The 21,169-nt window shown below is 33.1% G+C and overlaps 1 pseudogene; it reads left to right on the top strand.

Annotated features, from left to right (window-relative positions):
• Positions 1-443: 443 nt before the first annotated feature.
• On the top strand, positions 444-19,999 carry LOC128187024 (uncharacterized; annotated as a pseudogene).
• Positions 20,000-21,169: the final 1,170 nt, after the last annotated feature.

The raw sequence follows: 21,169 nt of genomic DNA, 5'->3' as shown, positions 1-21,169 counted from the left end.
CAAATATAGTACCTCAAAAGTATAAAGTACGTTTAAATACCATATATATTATCATTACCCTTATGCACAAAAATACGTCTTATGCCGTTCATCTATAAAATAAATGTCTAAAGGAACACTTTTTAATGTGAAAAGATGAATTTTTCACTTTCACGTTATACATTAAAATAATTGCCAAAAGTATATCAATATACTTATTATAAGTAGTTATTTACAATTACAGAAAATTTACTTAATAAATGGATGGCATAAGACGTGTAATTATTATGTATTAGATTGTTTTTGTACTGGTCCCATTGTGGTGATGACGTTTATTTGGTCGCCAACGAGTGATCTTTGAAAAGAAACACCCCTCTTTAAATATATTGGCCAACTTGTATTTAAATCGACAGTTCTTCGCAAAAGGTGCACATTTAGCCCGAAGGCCAAAGACCAACATAAACATGATTTCCTGCAATGATAGGCGACGAATGAAAGTATTCAATATTGTGGTAATGATTATATGGTCCAGTCTTTTGTCCTATGTAGATGGTGAGTATAGTATGTTCTCTTATTTCTTTATCATAATGATTATTAATACAATATAGTGACACTGTCGTTTATCTAATTTATGGCTAAAATATTCGTTTTCGATGCTAAAAATCAAAATTATTTCAATGATTTTTTAAAATATGAAGTAATGAAACAATCAACAAGAACCGTAATGCGAAGAGGGGATAGCCTTTTACTTACCATGATTTATAATTACATAATTCATAAGAAGGCCAGGAATCCTCTCCTATTTTTTATTCATAATTAAGCAGCTGATACATGTATTAATACCAAAATCAATGTTATTGTTAATATATTGTCCCGATGCATTGGTAACGGAGAAAAAAAAAATTAAATTCTTAAGTCAAGAAAGAAAAAAAAGAAAAGAAAATATTTGTATAAACATCCTTGTGTAATAAAAACCATTAAGTGAAGAGTTTGGCTCATGTAGACAGAAGTCCTCCGAAAGGAAGAATCACCATTACTTAAAACCTTGATTTATTTCTTAATAATAATTTTCACTTAGACTTTTTTAAAATCATCGTAAAAATCGAAGATCTTTTTTAAAAAAAAGTTTGCTGTAAAATTTATTTATGATAACCGGAAATGCAAACAGATTGATGTATAGACAAACGAAGGAACAGAACTATATAAAGTATTCTCCATTTACAGTAAAAGTGGGGGGGGGGGAATATATAACACTGAAACAAAATCCTTAATAATTTACATTAACTCTAGTCGAAAAAATATATTAAAAAAAAAAATTAAGTAAATGAAACAAACGAATAAAAATTTTGAAAGTGAAAATATAAATTATGTCCCGCAAGCACGGGTGATACTCCTAAGTTCTCGATTTCTGACATCAAGTTTCAATATTAATGTTGCTACGCTATCATATTTCGTATATTTTATTGCCTGACGTCATTACGTCAGGCATATCTAAGGTTTTAAAGTTGCATTCTTCGAAACAGTGCAGACAATGGGAGCAAGCAATATCATGATATTCACAAAAAAGATTAACTGATGCATGTTTAAGGCGCAGCATTTACATTCAGAATTGATGAAAATGATATATGGGATGTAATAAAAACAGCGAGCAAGAGTTTACAGGTAAAAAGGGATGTTCACCATACAATGCACGTATGTAATCCTGATTTAAAAATAGATCAGCATTCCACCATTTTTAACGGTGGTAAAGGGGGGGGGGGGGGTCATCGCATCAAGTTGTAACATATTGTCTATTACAATGTCAGTAAGAATTGTTGTTAAATTATCATTATTTAAGAAAGTTATCTGTTTGGATTAAAACAAATAAAAATTTATACAGCTGGAGTTTTTACTGGAGGAACTAAATCGCCAAAGCGGGGTGTGACCGGATTTTCGTTTAGTTGGGCGATTTCATAAATCCTGAAAAGGGGTCATAATTCCCGTGCCTTACTAAATGTACATTACTACATTTAACAATTACGAATCAAGTGTGTTTGTTAATTCGATAGATTATATTACTCGTATACATGAATGTAGCTGTTACTAAACAAATGTCAAAAAAAATCATCTGACCCCCTCCCCATGGATCTCTGCCAATGGATGGGTTAATTTAAACAGTTGGATCAAGATCTCAGCCGTTGCATGAATGGTAAAGCAGGGCTTCGCGCGATAATGTCTCATTCTAAGTTTTGGCGTGCCGATTAGTGGACGAGTCCGTTGGGATCATGCGAATACCCCAAAGCGCACCTTGTGTTTACATCACAGGCATGTAGCATCGGGGGTTGGGGTAAGGGGGACTGCTTCCCGCTCCCACTTATTTTGCAACAGACACTTTTCGTAACTTTATATAATAAATGAAACTGGTTGGAGATTTTTAAAAATGCCCTTCAGTTGATTTTGCATCTTAATATAACAAATACAAATTTTAAAAAAAATGACTATTTAATCTCCAGCTTTTAAGCTTACATGCACTGATATGATATGTGTACATTCCTAAAAAATTGAATTGATAAAGTAATTGATTTTTGAGTGATATATATGTACATGTTCAGCAGCGAAAATTAAAATTCATTTCTGATAAGATAGCCTAATTGATACATGCATGCATCTATTAAATAAATTTGTTTAGTCAGGCAAGGTTTTTGGAAAGCAATTGTACAAAAGTATGCTCAAATCTAAACTACATTTAATCAAGTAGGTACAAAGACAGAACACCGAGCCCGATATACACTGTACATAAAATCGTAGCATGTGCTAACTCAGTAATGCAATTCACAGGCAAGTTGGACACAGATTAACTCGTTTGCATGTTAACTCATAAAATGTCAACATGTTACAATACGTGAAATTCAAGGTTGACTCGATTATTAAATAACAGGTTATTTTTTCCTTAACCTCCTGTAGCTATAGTTTTATCCTGACGTGTCAATCTTCAACACGTTAAAAAGATTAAAAACATGAATAACGATACATTTTCTTCTCAGAAATAATACCATCACAAAATATTTTTGCACCGTTTAGTCTATACCATTAGATTTTATAAACTTTTATACTTTGAATCTGATTCAAAAACTGCATTTGTAAACTGGCGGTCATTGCTTTTAAAAAAAGCATAGGAAAATACACCTCACCTAACAGCCAGGTTAGAGAATTATTTCTTTTGATCATGGCAAGCCCTCGACTTTACATACATTTCGTTAATTGGGCTTAAGACACCCCCCCTCCAAAAAAACCCAGCAGGTAAGCTGCATAAATCTCAAGACAGTATGCGAACGAAGATGTAGTCATCATAAAAAATGACATGAGAAGTATCGGAACCATATCATGACAAATGAAATTATTTAACTTTTTTTAGGATCGTGTGCCTCAAAAGGGGACATCGTTTTTCTTCTTGATGACGAACCTAGCAGCATTGGCCAACACAATTTCGAGCGGATCAAATCTTTTGTAAGCACCATTGTCGGCCAATTCAGTGTTGGAAGCGATACAAATCAGTTTAGCGTGGTCAATTTTGAATCGTCTGCAAGAGAAATCTTTCCCTTGAACCGATATCAAACTGTGTCAAGTATTCAGTCAGCTATTGCTAGCATCAGTTTCTTCGATCAATATTTTAGTGGAACAAGCATAGGTAGTGCTCTTGACTATGCCCGAATGTACTCTTTTACAACAACTAGAGGTGCAAGATCGGATGCAGTAAAGATAGCAGTTTTAATCACAGATGGCCAAAGCCCTCTTACTGACGAGGCCGAACGTCTAAAAGCAATGGGAGTCACCATCTTCTGCGTCGGTGTTGGGACAGGTGTAGATTTCCAGGTGCTTCGCTCAGTGGCTACACACAACGACTACACATATTTGACCACATTTCACGTGCTCAATCTCATAGCGGAGGAATTATCCAATAGGACGTGTGCAGATGGTATCAATTTGTTTTTCTTAAGTTGAATTTTGAAAACCAAATTAAAAAGGAAAACAAAATATTATATACAGTAAAAAAATATATATTTTATTTACAATTTATTTTGTAGATATCAATGATTGTCTTGGGGAACCTTGTCTAAATGGGGGAACTTGTGAAGACCAGTTTGGAAAATACGTGTGTCATTGTCCAGGAGGGATTACAGACCCCATCTGTTACGTGCCAGGTAAAAAAGTTCATTAACTGATCACGTTCCCTTTTTAAAAAGGCAAAGCCAAGTGTTTTTCGTCTACTTTATGAATTCATACTTTATAATAATTACAGGTATTATTCTATTTATTGTGTTACAACGCACTTTGAACAAGATATGTTTGTGAAAAACTTATGCCCCCCTCCCTTGAAAACATCCACAAATAAAATGAACGTAAACTGCAAATCTTTGGAATTTTTTCAGTCCAAGGGGCATAACTGTCGGAGATTGCTCTATCATACCCAAAATCAAACTTGACCTAGATATTATTTAGATAAACCTGCATACCAAATTTCATATAATATGTGCACCCTCTGCGAAAAAAATGAGCAGACACTGCAAATAACTCGAATTTGCTACGTCAAAACGCCATAACTCTGTCGAAAATTGCTCGATCGAACCCAATATCAAACTTGACCAAGAACAATGTTTGAATTTATGCACACGTACCTCTGGTATATGTTCAACTGATCTGCAAAAGAACAATTTCCTATCTTGAAAACTGTAAGAGGAGTTATCCATACAATGAGGATACCCTTTTGGCAGCCGCCCCGACATTTTCACCATTTTAATAACCGTATTTTTCCGTTTGAAAACCCGGTTAATAAAATCAACTCCCGCCAGCTCTTCACTACTTTGATTAAAATTATCAGTAAAACATTTCTCGAGATACCCAACGTAATCTAAAGTATATAACATTGAGGATTTTCTTCTGGAACTCGAGTTTGGTATCTAGTCGCGAGTTTTTGAGATAAACAGCGAGAGTTTACTTTATCTAAGGAGGGTAAGGACTCTCCAACATGGCGGACACGGATGCACCAGACGACTTCAAGATTTTAAATTTACGTATCATATCGTTGAGTACGTAAGTAATTATAAAAAAAACCCACATATGTTGTACATAGTTAAAGAAAAATTGAAACAAATAATTATTTTATATTTTACTATTTGTTTGTTTTACAACGAATTCTATCTAAACGTCTTTCAAAAACAGTGTACAGATACCGAGTAAGGTATGATGTTTCTATTTTCGATTTATATAAAAGTTATTGATTCTTATAAAAATTGTAAGAACTCTTTATAACAAAATTAATTTTAATTTAAACTTATTATTTTTTTATTTTAATGATTAAAGTTAAGTTCATTACCGACACCTGATGTTCCTTTTTTAAAATGTACAAATGGGGAACACAACTTTCAAATGCTAGTGTAAACACAACAATATGAAGTATTATATAATTTTATTTGATGTTTTTAAGGAAAAATTAATGAAAAAGTACATACACATCTCATTTTTATTCGAAATTTAAATATTCAAATTTACGTTGCATAATGTTATTGACAACCTCCATTTTGGAGAGTACATAGAGTTGATTTTTCCGTTCGTCCTGATTTGTGCATGAACATCAAGAGGTGGGTATATAGAGTGAAAACTCGAGTTCCAAAAGAAAACGCTCTTAATGAACTTGTACACAACAAACAAAATGTGGTAATTATGGATGCCTGCTTAGCAGTGATCTTGTTTTGCAATGTATTGTACCCGCTTTTCAAAATTTCCAATTTTAGTAGTCAATGTGTAATGTATTTCTTCATACAACATACTAAGATATATAGATATACCCATGTTAAAAAATCAACTTTAAGACGACATATTCGAAGTCGCATATCTTTATGTAACTTCAGATGTAAGCCGTTCGTCTTCTTGATCTCCTTGAGGTTCAACTCAACTTAGGAATCACCAAGTCCAATTGTTGTTTATCAAGCAGTTACAACATCAATTAAAAGCAGTCCAAATCAAAGATCTCTTATTCAAAATCTAAATCAAAATCCCCAATTTCACATCCAAATTGATACTAAAAAAATTCTGAGCCTTTTTTAAATAATTAAGTTCTATCAAAAAATCCCAAATAGAATTATAAACCCCAAAATAAGAAATTCTATCAAACATCATTTTACAGGGGACTATATCATTTCACTTATGACAGTTCGGCCCATCTACGATGACCATAAGTGAAAATTTAGTGTTCAAATTCCAGAGTTATATTTTTTTTTCTAAATATTAAAGAAACAAAACTGTCAGAACTGTTTATCTAAGAGTATGAATGCAGGTTTTGAGTCTCTGAGTCCCGGGTCTCTGAGTCCCCCACCAGGGTATGAGACATCGCTTACGCATAATACTTTCGTTCTTACGTGGCTTTAAGTGCAAAGGTTAAATAGATGGAAAAAGCAACACATTGCTATCTTGCTTTATGGGCCTTCATTGCAGACACAGGATCGCCAATAATGACAATTTGTTGATAACTTGTATTTTTAATTTGGGTTTTACTGTGCCCGAATTGTGTACTTGATTTAATAACAACATTTAAGACTAAGATTGTTGAGATGCAGGCTTTGAGTCTCCTGAGTATGGCGCATTGCTTAAGTACAATATTAAAAGGTCATATATAAAAGTTTACATGAGTTCATGGTTCAAAAGGTTACAAAGAATATATAAAACATGCGAAACATAACTCAGTATAGAGTACAAGACCTATCTATGCAGACACAGACTCTTCAAACTTATTTATAAACTCCCAATTTGGACATTATTGTACCTGGTTGTACAACATCATTCAGGAATACTACGCAGTGCTACATAGGTCAACAATTTCATTCTGTTATTTATCCTTACCACTTTTCATTGCGCAGAATCTTACCAAATATAAGTATCATAGTGACCAATTTGTAATAACTATACCAACAAATCAAGGTCAAAGCATGGCTATCTGGTTACACAGACACAAACCAAGAGTTCAAAATCATTGTGTGGTGATTTAATATCGTTTTAACCGGGCTCTGCTGAAAGTCCTGGCCGTAGGCAGACAAATTGCCAATGTAACTATAAATAGCTTCAAAAAAGTAACTTTAAAAGTAAACATAAAACCAAACAGCGTCAAAGTAAAAGCTTCCGCAATACCAGATAGTTACACAAAGAGCCACGTTTTGTCAAAAGTGTTGGCATTTCATTCTTTTTAAAAAAAATTGACAGAATTATCCATCTTTTAAAATTTTCTTATTAATAACGTGTTTTAAAAACAAGACTATGCATTTTTGACACATACAATGCGAATGAATTTTCCACAATACTACACAATATGCATAAAGACACACCAAAAAGAGCCCGGCTTTCAATACTTTGATTCGTATCAGCTCCCCTTAGCTGAAAACTTATTTGTCTGTCTCTCTGGCCGTCTAAATTTTTCATGTTTTCTAAATTGTTTTACCAGAATTGGTAGGCCAATTTTAATTATTAAACTAGACACAAAGTAATCGTAGAAGAAGCGTATTCAATTTTTTTTTTAAATGAAAGGACATACCCTCTTTCGAGGGGAGATAATTATGAATCATTGAGGACTTGTTGGCATTTTTGAAAAGTCTTCTTCTAGAAGTGTCAAATCATTAATCTCAAAAGTAGGATTAAGTGGAATTTGACGTTGAATTTTAAAATAGAATTTTAGAGAGAATTTTAAGAAATCTTTCATTAAACGTAAATAATGAAGGGGCTTGACGTTTATATGTGTAGAAATTCGAAAAAAAATTCAAGGTTTACTGTACTACCTTTCCAATGTGTTTTTATTTAATGGCATAAAACAGAAGTGCTTACTTTTGCATATTACTGCTTAGGCGATGTGGAATTAAGGCCGCTTGTACCTCAGATGGAATTATCTAACTTAAAAGGGGACAAAACTATGTTGTACAATAAATCAAATAATCATCAACTGCTACATTGTTTATTTGTAAAGCATATTTGTTTTCCCTGGAACAATGAATAAATAAAACAAATCGATCGATTAATTTAAATTTCCGCCATTATGGGAGCTGCCATTGAAAATTAATCTATGACGTCATACCATCTATTCCGGTTTGTTTAATCAACATAGCGTCAGTATTAGCAAGTCATGATATTTGATCTAAACGGCAAACTATGGAAATTTTGAAACCGCATCAATTTGAGACCGTTCTTTTGTATTTGACATTCCTCTAAATTGCAAACCAACCTCAAACGGAGCATGAACGTTGAAATCTCAAATCGGAGATTAGTGTTCGAGGAATCTCCGTGTAGTTTTGGCAATTGTCAACGGATGCAAAGTTTCGTAACAATCAAAGAAAATGTCTCGACATAATTAGTACAGTCATTTCAAGCATATCTTTTACAACATACACCATAGCATAGTACTGAAACCTCATAGCATAGCATACAATCTCATAGATTCTTATTCGTCATATCATACCATAGCATAACATAGAACATGGTTTTAACTCGGTTTAAAATGTTTTTATTAAAAAAGAATAAATGTTCACATTGCAGATTAGTGGGTAACTTTTGCTTCTAATAGTTTTACTTTTAAATGTTTAAAACTCTTCCGTGTAAGGAGGCGTTTTTGTTGGAATGTCATACCATACCATACCATATCATTGAACCCTTCAATATAATTCCTCATAGGATAGCATACAAATCTCATTACACGGCATTGAAATCTCATAGTATATCACTTAAATCGCATACCATAGCATAGCATAATATTGTAAAAGTAGAGAATGTATTTTAAACACCCCAATTACAATTATAACCTTCTTATTTAGTTAGCGGAGAGCTTGACTAAAAATAAAAGTATTTCTCGAGATCTTTTACAACATTGAATAACAGCAGATTAATAGATGTTAATTATTTAACAAAAATGCATATATTTATGAATACATATATATTTATTCTTTAGATTGACTTGTGAGCCTAAACATTGTCAATTTTGGTTCGTCGGATATTTGAATAGCAGAAAAAGGCATAACTCGGTGTTTTTTTATTGTATATATTCAGCGGGTTTAAGTGCACTGTGTACATTGTACATGTAAACCAAACTGGAATAGATGGAGTAAAGTTAAAAAGGTTATTGTTTTAGTTTAAATACAAAAGAGTTCTACATCTTGTCAACCTCGAGTAAATGCGATTTCTCTAACTTCAGTCGTGCATTAAAGCTAAATTATGTAGTTAATCTTCAAAACAGCATTTAAACCATACATTTGTAATTTAAACCACTTCATTGTATAATTATGACCCTCTTCGAAGACGGGAGAGCATATTGCTTTGCTGTTGTCTGTCGGTCGGTCCACCAACAGTTTCCGTTCATTTTCTTCGCAAAGGATGCCTATATTGAAATGAAATTTCGTATACAGGTTTATCATAATAATATCTAGGTCAAGTTCAATTTTGGGAACGATCGCATCAGAGTTGTGCCCCTTGGACGTAGAAAAATTCCATTCCTTGCAGTTTCCGTTCATTTTCTTCGCACAGAATGCACATAATTAAAAAATGAAATTTGGTATACAGGTATATCATAATATCTTAGACAAATATAATTTTGGGTACGATTAAGAATTTTTTGACAAAGTTGTGCCCCTTGGACGTAGAAAAATTCCAATTATTTGCAGTTTCCGTTCATTTTCTTCGCAAAGAATGCACATATTGAAATGAAATTGAATATACAGGTTTATTATAATAATATCTAGGTCAGGTTCCATTTTGGATAAGATGGAGCAATTTTCAACAGAGTTGTGCCCCTTGGGCGTAGAAATATTTCAATTATTTGCTGTTTCCGTTCATTTTCTTCGCATAGGATGCACATTATGAAATGAAATTTGGTATACAGGTATATCATAATAATATCTAGGTCAAATTTAATTTTCGGTGCAATCAAACATTCTTTGACAGAGTTATTTGCCTTGGAATTTTATTTATATGTAGTTTCCGTTCATTTTTTTCGCAGATGTTTCTAAGGGAGGGGGGCATACGTGTTTTACAAACATCTCTTTTTAAAATATGTTTTTTTTTTACTTTCCTTTTCCTTTGAATCGGCATTTGCAGATCAAAAACGTATTTCAACGCTTGATAAAGACGTTATGATATTTTGTCATCGAATCAGTCTATATATAGTCTCATACATGTAACTGCAACAGTATTCATGTGCATATACATATCTCGCAAAGCGCGTTACTCAATATGTGTGTGTGTACCGCTGCAGTAATGATGCTACATACTTCGTAAAATGATGATTTAATGCTTAAATGACTTTTTTTCAGACTCTTTTTAGTATGGTTTGGAGAGTTATTTGCTGTATGTAGCTTCACATTTTAAAATCACAGATAAAGTTTTAGTTTTCTAAATTTGAAGATGGGGGAATAAGATGGCACAAATGTCCATTCGGTTTAGTAGTGAAATACAATTTTAAATTTATTTTTCCCCAATTAAATCTATTCAAATATATTATAATACAACTTTGCAGAAGCAAATTTCTAACTATAGTCAGTTTTTAATATATTTAACAAAAAATAAGAAAAACTAGATTGTTCTCGTTGCGAGCAACGAGTGGGTCTTCCGTCCGATTTTTGAGTAGAAAAGACGACTTTTAACACGAAGTTGTTAATCTATGCAAAACATTAAGAAAAAAAAATGTCGGCACTCGGGGCTTGAACCCGGGTCGCCTGAGCCATGTCCACAACTCTATGGACTGAGCTACAAATGTACTCGGGCTCTCGCTTCAGGACTTTGACGCTTAATTTCTCGAGAACGCCTAGATCGATTTTAAAACAAATTACATATTTTGAATCAGTAAGAGGGTCACTACCAACTGTTAAAATATAAAAAAGAAATATTAAAAAATAAAAAAGTCGAAAAATTAAATTTTTAAAATTTTCTTCCTATGACGAAAGGAAGTGACGGCAGACATTTTCTTGAGTGTGTCGCACCAGAAATACAGTAGGTCTATCATCTCTGAAAATTTCAGCCTTATATCTTTACTCATTTTTGAAAAACCTGTCATCAAATCTCACTTTTAAAAATCGTAAAATGACGATAACTTCCGAACGGAAGTGAATCTAAAAAGAATTCCGGCGGTACAAACTTTAGACGGCGGGGCATCTTTACTGAAAATTTAAAGGAAATCGAACGAGTAATCGCCGAGAAATCTTCTGCACGAAATGTGTAAGGAAAAAAAACCGAATAATAATAATAACTAGAGCAAAGCTCGTTGCAAAGCAACGAGTGGATCTTCCGTTAATGTCGGAAGTAAAGCTGGAAGTTCCTGTAAGAAGCAGAGCTCTTTAACCAATAACAAGAGTAACTAAGATAAAAGGATGAAAATATCGAATTATTCCTGGTACGACTTAACAAAATCCGAATGATTTTAAGTACGAATTAACAAAACCCTTTCTGATTTCAAGATCGACTTAACAAAAAGATCCGAATGCGTTCAAGGACGACTTAACATTTATTTTTGGTACGAGTTAATTTTACTTTGAACATTACACAATTTTTTAAACCAAGGACGCGGAATCAAAATTTCCGGAAAAATCAATTTTTAAACTCCGTTTGAAACGGAAGACCCTAATAATAATAGAATTGAAAAAGAAACCGAAGAATAATAGAAGGGTCTTCCGCTGAAGACGGAAGACAATATTGTCGGAAAATTTGGTGGTATCGAACCTGTAACATAAAAACCCTATATATATACGGTTAGCTTATGCCAGGTACTCTAACCACTGAGCCATTTCAGACACAATAAAGGCGGCTTTTTTAATATTATGTGTGGCTAAGGTCACGAATTACCGGACTTGTATTATTTTTCAATACGTTCAGTTGTTGGGATACAAAATGATATTTTTAATGTATAGTGGGTCATCTCTCCACGTTTTTGTTGATTGAAATCTGTTTGTTTTCCATTAGACCTTAATTGGACTATGAGAAAAATATGGAGCATAGACCCAACCTATAAAAGAAAATGCCTTGAAGTTCTAAAAAAATGACAATATTTGCAGGTTTTGATACGTATACGCCTGTTTGAGTCAACATATTCCGAGTATTGAACATACTTACAGGTTACAAATCAATGATTCGTTAAATATATATTGTTTTAAATTATTTAAAAAAAAACCCATTAGATTTGTTGATACTTTAATTTTTTGGTCGCCTGTCCGACCGTGTATGGGCATTTTACACGCCTTATCCACCCATCTTCAAATTTGTTTTCTAATGATTAATGATAAGATCATGAAATAAGTTACTATGATTTTAATACAGAATTGTAGTGTTTGATATCTCTATTGATTACGGGGTAGGTTATGAGTCATATATTCGTTTAACAAACTGCTACACTTTTGTAACTGCAGGTTTGCCCGATGTAAGGCTAGGGCCTCATAGTAGTGTTCAACATTCGCCAGGGTCTACAGCTAAACTTGATTGTCACGTCTCAAGTCCAACGAGCTACTCCATCACCTGGTTATACCAGAAAAATGGTGTCACATCAGTGGTAAACACTGGAGATACTTCGAATTACAGCGCTAGCGGTACCACCTATCTGACCATAAAGAACTTTCAAGTAACGGATGTAGGAAACTACAGATGTCAGGCGCAAAATACGGCAGGAATTGGCCAGAGTGCAACTATGATACATCTGGATCTGAGGCCAGGTTTAAAGAACAGAGATTTTTTTTAAAATGTTAACACATAGAATGTAGAAGTCTGAATAGCAACAAATAATTTCCATATAAAGATTTAGGTGCAGTTTCAGTCATATTTTGCTATATATGAAAGTGTTTTTAAAAATATCACAAAAATTGAAATGAAACATTTTTTTTCATAAGAGAACCTAGAAATAAAGAATATATAACAGATATAAGAGTTACCTAATTAGACAATGTGAAAATAAGTTAACGTCATTATCCTTTCTTTTGAAAACATGATAAAAGTGTATAACTTGGTACTATATATGCACGCATATTCAAGATGGTGTATTTCATAGAAAAAAAATGATATTTTAAACAACTTTGGAATTTATGGCTGATATTAAAAGACAATATATCTTCTTCTTTGATCGCGGCTTCACTTGGAAAGATGTTCCAATATATTATATAAATTTCTTAACTTTGTTGAACAGGTTATCCAAATTTGGTACCGATATGATCTTACACATATTCTGTAAATGCGAGCAACAACGTGACATTGCCATGCAATTTTTCGGCATCATACCCACCAGTAGTAATGGTGAAATGGTATTCATATACATATCACATCTTCATATCAACCAGTATGTCTGGGAAATATATAGGGGGGACTCCACAGAACCCCTCCCTTACTATCAAAGACGTCCAGGCAGCCGATATGGGAAGGTACCAGTGCTACGTCTCCAATTCGCACGGAACAAGGATGACAGCATCTATACATTTAGTTGTGTATTATGAAGGTATCGTTGTACAAATGTAACAACAAGGCCCAGAGCAGCTATACATTTAGTTGTGTATGCTAATGAAGGTATCGTTGTACAAATGTAAAATGTAGGGCCTCCGTGCTGAAAAATACGAAAAGTATACTTAAGGTCACACTTATTTCATTTTTTGATCGCTGGATCCGTGCGGACGTACGTAAGGGCTTTTAAAACAATAATATTAATTAAAAAAAATTCCTCACCCAGAATTTTAGTACCGTTTTCGCTTCATTTTGGTTCTCTTTTTTTTGGTCATGAGTGTGCTTTTTTATTTTGGTCATACCAATAAATTCCTGGTAGATTGTAAGCAAGGTTTACAAGTAAATAATGCCCGATGTGTGAATAAAATTGACGATCAGGAGGGTCTGATACAAGGGCGAATACAGTCACCGTTTTACATGTATACCAACGGAAAAAATGACATTTTAAAAATAAAATGTAATCGCTTGCCCTTTTTTTACGTCGCCCAAAAATTTTCAAATTTCCTTTTTTAAACTCTAAAATTAAATAATCACCCGCTCGCCCAAATATTTTTTTGGCATAGAATCCGAAGACCAAGAAATCAACTTTGTGTGGCCTAAGAGTATTAAAGTTGAAACGTAACAAAAGTTGCTTATTGTAATATATACATTTATGCATATTACCTTTTAGATCAGTAAATTGATGGGAAAAAATTAGAATTAAATATTACATATCTAAAATAGATATAATTTGGTTGTTTGGAGATATCATGTGGAGAAGTGTCAGGAAGTTGCATTTATAATTTAAACCAGCGCATCTTTGTGTGCGCCTCAATTTATTATATTTTCAATGTCATAAAACGTACCTCTAAGAACTGTCAATCGAATTTACGGTCTAGGATTTATCAAACTGAAATAATTTATTCTTTGGCATTAGATTGTGACAAGCTGAGCTGTGGAGTTCTCAGAGAATGCCTTTTAATGAACAACAAACCTACCTGTTCTGTGTCGACCTGGAAAGCGGCAGCTGTGGCGGTAGCAGGCATTGTGGGCGCCGCTGCAGGAGTTGCCGCCTTTAAATTACTGACTAGAAAGTAAGTCCCCTAAAAATTTTTTTTAAGTTTTGGTTTTCTATTTTCACTGACTTATTAGTAACTGATGCCTTGTTATTGCATGTCGGTTAAAAACCAGACTTTATTCACAACAGAAAATTTCTTGACGAAAATAAAAAAAATCTGATGAAATCCCTTGTAAAAATGTTAATTTGTAAATGTCTTATAAACCGTTTAATAATTTTGATTAAATCGATGCAGTGAAAAAACGGTTATATGCATGAAAAAAATCTTATTAGCATTTTACTATGGCCAACACATGTAAAAGGTTCTAGACTTAGATGATATTAAAAAGCTTTTTGACTCAATTTTTAAACGACTTGAAACACTTAGTTTACCTATTAGTCTTCGTCTGTCATCGTGCGTCCTCTGTCATCAGCCTCCCGTTAACAATTTTACAATGGGCGCGCTTTATTTTCCAAAAAGGTGTACAGCGTGTACACTTTTGTAAATCAAGTGCAGTGGAGTAGCGGTTTGGTTTGCACTTTTCTACATCGAGTCAGGGGCATGTGTTGTTAGGTGAAACCAATATGGCGGACAAATGTTTTGATTAGAAACTTGAGAAATGATTTAAAGTAATATTACGGATTGGAAGTTGCAATTAAGTTGTCTTTTGTATGAAAGCAATTAAATTTAAATGCCTTTATTTTATTGCATATATATGAGAAAAAAGCCTTGCATTGTCGCTGAACAACAGATTGTCTGTTAAAGCTATACACGCTATAATTTACGTCAATTTTGAATGACAGTGAAAACGCATGTGTTTGTCTACTTATAAAAGTTATCCTTAGTCTGTAAATTACAAGGGTGAATTCCATCTCGTTTCAAAGATATAGATTTTTAATTGTTAATATTCCTGCCAGGAAAATAGGCTTTTCAGGAATATTGATGAAGGAAGAGCAAACCGACCTCATTGCGCATGTCCGCGGAGAACTAGGTGGTCGTTATTGTTTGCCTAATTAAATATCCAACTTGATTTTTAATATGCTTAACAGTTGTTAATTTGAAATACATACATGTGTAATGAGTAAAATACGTTTGTCATTCACGATACCCTTACTTCTGCATTAACACCTATATAATCTATAAATAGCACATAGGGGAAAACACAGGTCTACGTCATTTTTTTAAAGGAAGTATTCGATATCTACTCACAGGCTTGTATTTTTTTCTTTTGTTTGTACTCGTATATCGGATAAATTTATGCTGTTCTAAAAAAATCCTTTCCTTTGTGAAACTATTACAATTATGAAGATGTTGACCCTTCACCAGTTTTGGTATGATAGGCTAAATTTAGCTGTCGATATCACGTGATAGATTGATATTCACGAGGAGGCATTACTTTCCTGGCAGGAAAATAAATATTTTTTATTGTTTAATATTTGATATATTTGTTACGTGATCAGATTGAGCATTATAATTAACAGAATAAAAGTAACTTTAATTAGTAATCAAACACATACATTTTCCCCTTTATTCAAAATTGACGCAAATTATAGCGTGTATAGTTTTAAAACAGCACCCCTTTCCGCCATATTTATTTATAACTTCTCTAGTACAAGTACACTACACCATTTAAGTGCACTTGATATACAAAACAAAATGTTTACACCAATGTACATCCAGTTAAGCTAAATCAAGGGCGCCCAGTGTTAACGTTTTCTTCAAACCTACAAGGTCAGTTGTGAATCCTGAAATTTATGACATTACAAAGCCTGGTTTCTCATGGGCGGGGCCTAATATGCAAAGAGGGCCAAATTTTTAAAAATATATTTCTTCTCCTTCCACCTGTGCTTTAAAAACTAATTGCATTGTTATGACGACAATGACACCTCCTACTGAAATTGTAAAAATATATGGCTCTTGGGTCAGGGGTTAAGGGTTTTGGTCCGAGCCAATTTGGCCATATAGTATCTCTACTTTCACAGGCGTTGAAGGTAACCTTAAGGTTTCTCCACCTTTGATATTTGTATGGTTAAATCTGTGAAATATTTGTTTAAATTTGACGAATAATATGTAAACATTCAAATTGAACTTAGATATTGGTATGTTGCAAATATTTTATTCATGCTGTAGGAACTAACATGCAGGTACACTATCAAGGCAGTTATGGCGACGACTGCTCTCCAATCAAACATAATTTTTTTTTACTGATTTCTATATAATAAAGCAATTTTATAAAGAAATTAATCGCAATCCTTTATTTGTGTATTTTAACATTTAAAGGCCATCTAAACTGGCCAGTTTGAAAACCATCACATTTAGAGTGAATTTTGATAAAATGTTTCAACCATGAATAAGTACAAAACGTCTCTAACTTTTAAAATTATGGTGCAAACTCACTGAAAACTGTCATCTTTTCCTATGTACGGTTTTATCTTTTTTTCATTGAATTCAGCGATTTCAACTCAAACTACCCTCTATAAATTGTTAAACATTAGTGTCATTTCACTTTTCATAGCTTAAAATGTATAAAACACATGTCAAGTTAAATTAAAAAATTTTGGCGAAATCAAGCATCACATAACACTAATATTATAACCGATAACGGTAATATATTCCGTAATGCTCCCATAGACGACAATCGAAAGATCTTAATGCGATGTTATATGTTCATCATGTCCTCTTTTAAGGTCACCTGAGTCACTCTGGTGACCTATTGTCATTGATCTTCGTCCGTCGTTGTGCATCGTCCATTAAACTCCTTTTTGAAAAGATGTCAATTGTTACCATTTTTGGTGTAAAGCATCTCTATGGTAAGAAAAATGTAAATTGTGATATTCATTTATTTACATGTACCACCCGGGGATTTTGTAAGGTGGTGCCAGATATGCAATTTTTTAAAAACTCTTCTTTACTCCTGCACAGGTAGGAGAAAAACCAAAAACCGAGATTTTACTGTACCTGAATGTGGTGTAGCATAAATAGTGCTTTCTGTGTAGCAATTAGTGTAATAATAGAAATCGACAACTGATATGGCGGTAGTCAGAGTTAAAAGAAAAACAATTGTATTAATGAATAAAATGCAGACATATGATACTCCCTGGACATGACAATCTAAGAGCTATGGTACTCGGGTGGCCGTCAAATCCTGTTGACCTCTTGTTTAGCAAATAACGATTAGGTATCTCCCCCTCCCCTGAAATTGCATGTATACTATGCAAACTCATTAGAATAAAACCATTATAATAATTTATTCTAAGCAACTGATTCAAACACAGGAATTTGACGACCTATCTATCTTCCAAGGACTGGGCTAATAAATACATTTGTACACAACTTCTGACTATTGTATCAAAATACAAGTATCCAATCTTTTATCCATCATCGATTTATTTTGAAATAGATTCTGGCCGACGTTAGTCTGCTAAATTTTTGACACCATTTATTCTTAATTTTAAAGTGCATGACATGATTTATAAAAGTTTTATCCGCAAAAAGTTGTCTTATAAAACTTTAAAGCACTCTTTGCTTCTTATTTATAAACAACAGTATTTGTGTTGGTAGGGCAAGTAACACACAAAGTGTAAATGTGTGTAAAATATTAAAACGACCGACTGGGTGATTAAAGTCGAATTCTCTAACTAGAATTTGATAATTTGTATTGCCACTAAACCTGTTGTTTATGTATGAGGAACACGATCAGAAAACAACATCATCTTTGTTAGTTCCATTTTTGATAGTTATCTACAGGGATGTATACGAGTACTCGACCAATCATTCGATCAAGAGAATCTTCGACTATAATTTTCTACATCGATTTTCCATTATATTTATGCTATGAATGATATTTGAAATATTTGAAAAAATCTTATTATGACTATGAAAATATTTGAAAACGCTTTTTCTCTCTCGGTCTTTTGGCTCCTACGATGAAGTTTAATCCATTGCGTTTTTTGGCAGCAGATATAAATTATTTGTGTCCAAGATCTCTTAATTTTTCAATCAAATTATTGCTTTGAATAATAGTACTTGAGCATATTTGTACTTAGGGAAATTGGCACCTATCGATCATGTAAATCATACGAAAACTACCGTACTTAGATAATAAGGTGGGGACTAAAATGTTTTTTTTTTGTATTATTTAAGACCCATGTCATTTGAAGTATAAGGTGCCAAACAGAAATAATAACTTTTCAGAAATTATTGTTAAAATTTGAGATGGAAATTCTACAAGCCCCATATGGATCCGAAACCATGACCTAGAGATATGTTGTTTACACTCTAACCCTAGAAGTTCAATGTCATTGGAATAAAAAGTACATAATTGGTTTATATCTTCCTTAAGTAAGAAACCTTGGAAGTTCCTTATAAAGGATATTACACTATTTTTTCTTCGTTAAAGATTGATTATAATTATAATGGCCTTAGGGCGTGTCACGACCCACGGTCATTTCTTGAAACTTAAGGTCATGGTTAAAAATGTATTATCTTCTTGCCGTTTTTTGTAATAGAAAATGAATAGAAAAACTGCCTAATTCCTTCTAGTAAAATTGACATATTTGCTATGAAATTGTTTATACCAATCTCTTTTCTACATGACAGGGCAATACAGCCACAAAATGGCACCGGTAATTCCCAAGGATCCGATTCAAACTCAAATAACAGAAACAATGATAACAACGATCATAACAGTGACGTCAACAACAGTGATGACGCCAGAGAGAGTAACCATGACGACGACATGCCGGACCCTAACTACATCGGGGGATACCAGGGGTTCATTAACTCCATGCCTCCTCCCAGCATGTAGTTTAGTCGTGTCTGATTCGGCCAAGGTCTAACTGGTCTTAAAACTCAAATAGCCCACTTTTTACACTTGTACTTTATTAGGTGCGTGATTTAGATATCATTTATCTATTATTAATTATTATTATACTTTATATATCAATCAATATTTGGACTATTTTGAATGTTAAATGGTATTTACTTATAGATATGATTGTAGATGTAAACTATTGGATATTGTTATTTGTAGACTTTTCATTCACTTTTCATGTACAATATATGATATTTCGTCAAAATAATTCGTAAGCCTCTTTTTTAAAAGATGTACAATTAATAACATTTAACTCGGAATCTCGAAAAAGCTGCTTACTCACAAGTACCAATAATAAAATCTGTTCTTCCGTTATTGGATAAATTCATACTGTTTAACGTTAGAATTAGTTATGATTGTAAATATACATATTTTCCTTAAAAAATGTAAACCAATTTTGAAACAAGTTCTTGAACATTTGAGCTACGTGTAACAAGCAGATTAATTATTCAAAATCGTATGAAATACATTATGAAATGCTTGCAACATAAACAAGAAGGTATAGGAACTATAAAACGAAATGAAGAAATTGAGGAAGGTGAAGCTACATGTATTTAGATCGTTGTTCTCTTTAGATCATTGTTCTTCTAAATGTAACCTTGTCTGTGATATTAATTCTGATATTGGCTGTGATTTTATTCATTGTGATAGTAAAGAATACATGCACAACAAAAGTTTTTTTTCCATTTTCATGTGTTTCCAACTATTTCTTAGGACTACAAAGAAGAATGCAACTTTTCTAAAAAATAATGAAATGTATGTGTTGATATTTTGATTCATTGGTTTCCGCTTATAACAATTAGTATATTCAACAATTGCAAGTCCTACACTCATTAAAGTGCCATTAAAATGAACTATTAACTGTTTCTTAAAACTATTTAATAAAAAAATATTTAGGTAAGTTAATATACTCTGGTTTCATCAATATTCTTTGAATACAAATTTTCGTGGATTTCGTTGTTAAGTTAATCCATCAAATAAAATGTTCATTGAAGTGCATTTTCCATTAACATTTTGTATTGATAGGGTCTATAGCCACGAATTTACATATCCTTGAAACTGTGATTTTTAATTTATCCACGAAAATTGATACTCTTGAATATTAATGAAACCACAATATTAGATATAAAATTAATGTAAGTGAACACTGAAAAAATTTGTTAATATTTATTTGGTGATGAATAGCACCTCTGGTATTTTACACTGATCTTATTTTTTTTCAAAGCAATCCGATGTAGACTTAATTCAAACAGCAAGACAAAAAAGTACAACTGTATCATCATCCACTCTATAGTGATTTTGGTCGTAATGTAGGAGCTACAATGTACAAGATTCAAGGTCAAAATGCTTTCCTAAAATGCATAAGTGACTTAATCCAGGGAGGTGCAAGACTCAAGGTCAAAGTTCATTATATCAAATCATCAAACACATCAAATCTTTAATCAATGACCTTGACTCCGGGAAATGCCAAGGTTAAGGGTTCAAATGTCTTTCAATGTCCCAGAAAAGCCGTTCAATACGCCATAAGACTACATCCGGGAGTGGTTTACTAAGATCTAGAGCACTTTTGTTTGGGTTCTCCGCCACCACGACAGTGGATGGGGGCTTAGAGCAGCATCCGTCTTGCCGTGCCCCGCCATATGCAATTTAGGGGTAATGTGGTTGGAGGGGAGATGCGAGAGGTCAAGCCCACCTTGAACAGTGATAGGAAATATTTCGATTATTGCTTTAACAATTCTAAATTTTTTAATAGCGTTGAGAAATTACACCATAACTTTGCAATAATTAAATGACGCTTAAC

This window comes from Crassostrea angulata, chromosome 1 (genome assembly GCF_025612915.1).
Source record: "Crassostrea angulata isolate pt1a10 chromosome 1, ASM2561291v2, whole genome shotgun sequence".
In the NCBI taxonomy this organism is placed as follows: domain Eukaryota; kingdom Metazoa; phylum Mollusca; class Bivalvia; order Ostreida; family Ostreidae; genus Magallana; species Magallana angulata.
The sequence above is the reverse complement of the archived record's forward strand: the minus strand, read 5'-3'. Positions and strand labels throughout refer to the sequence as shown.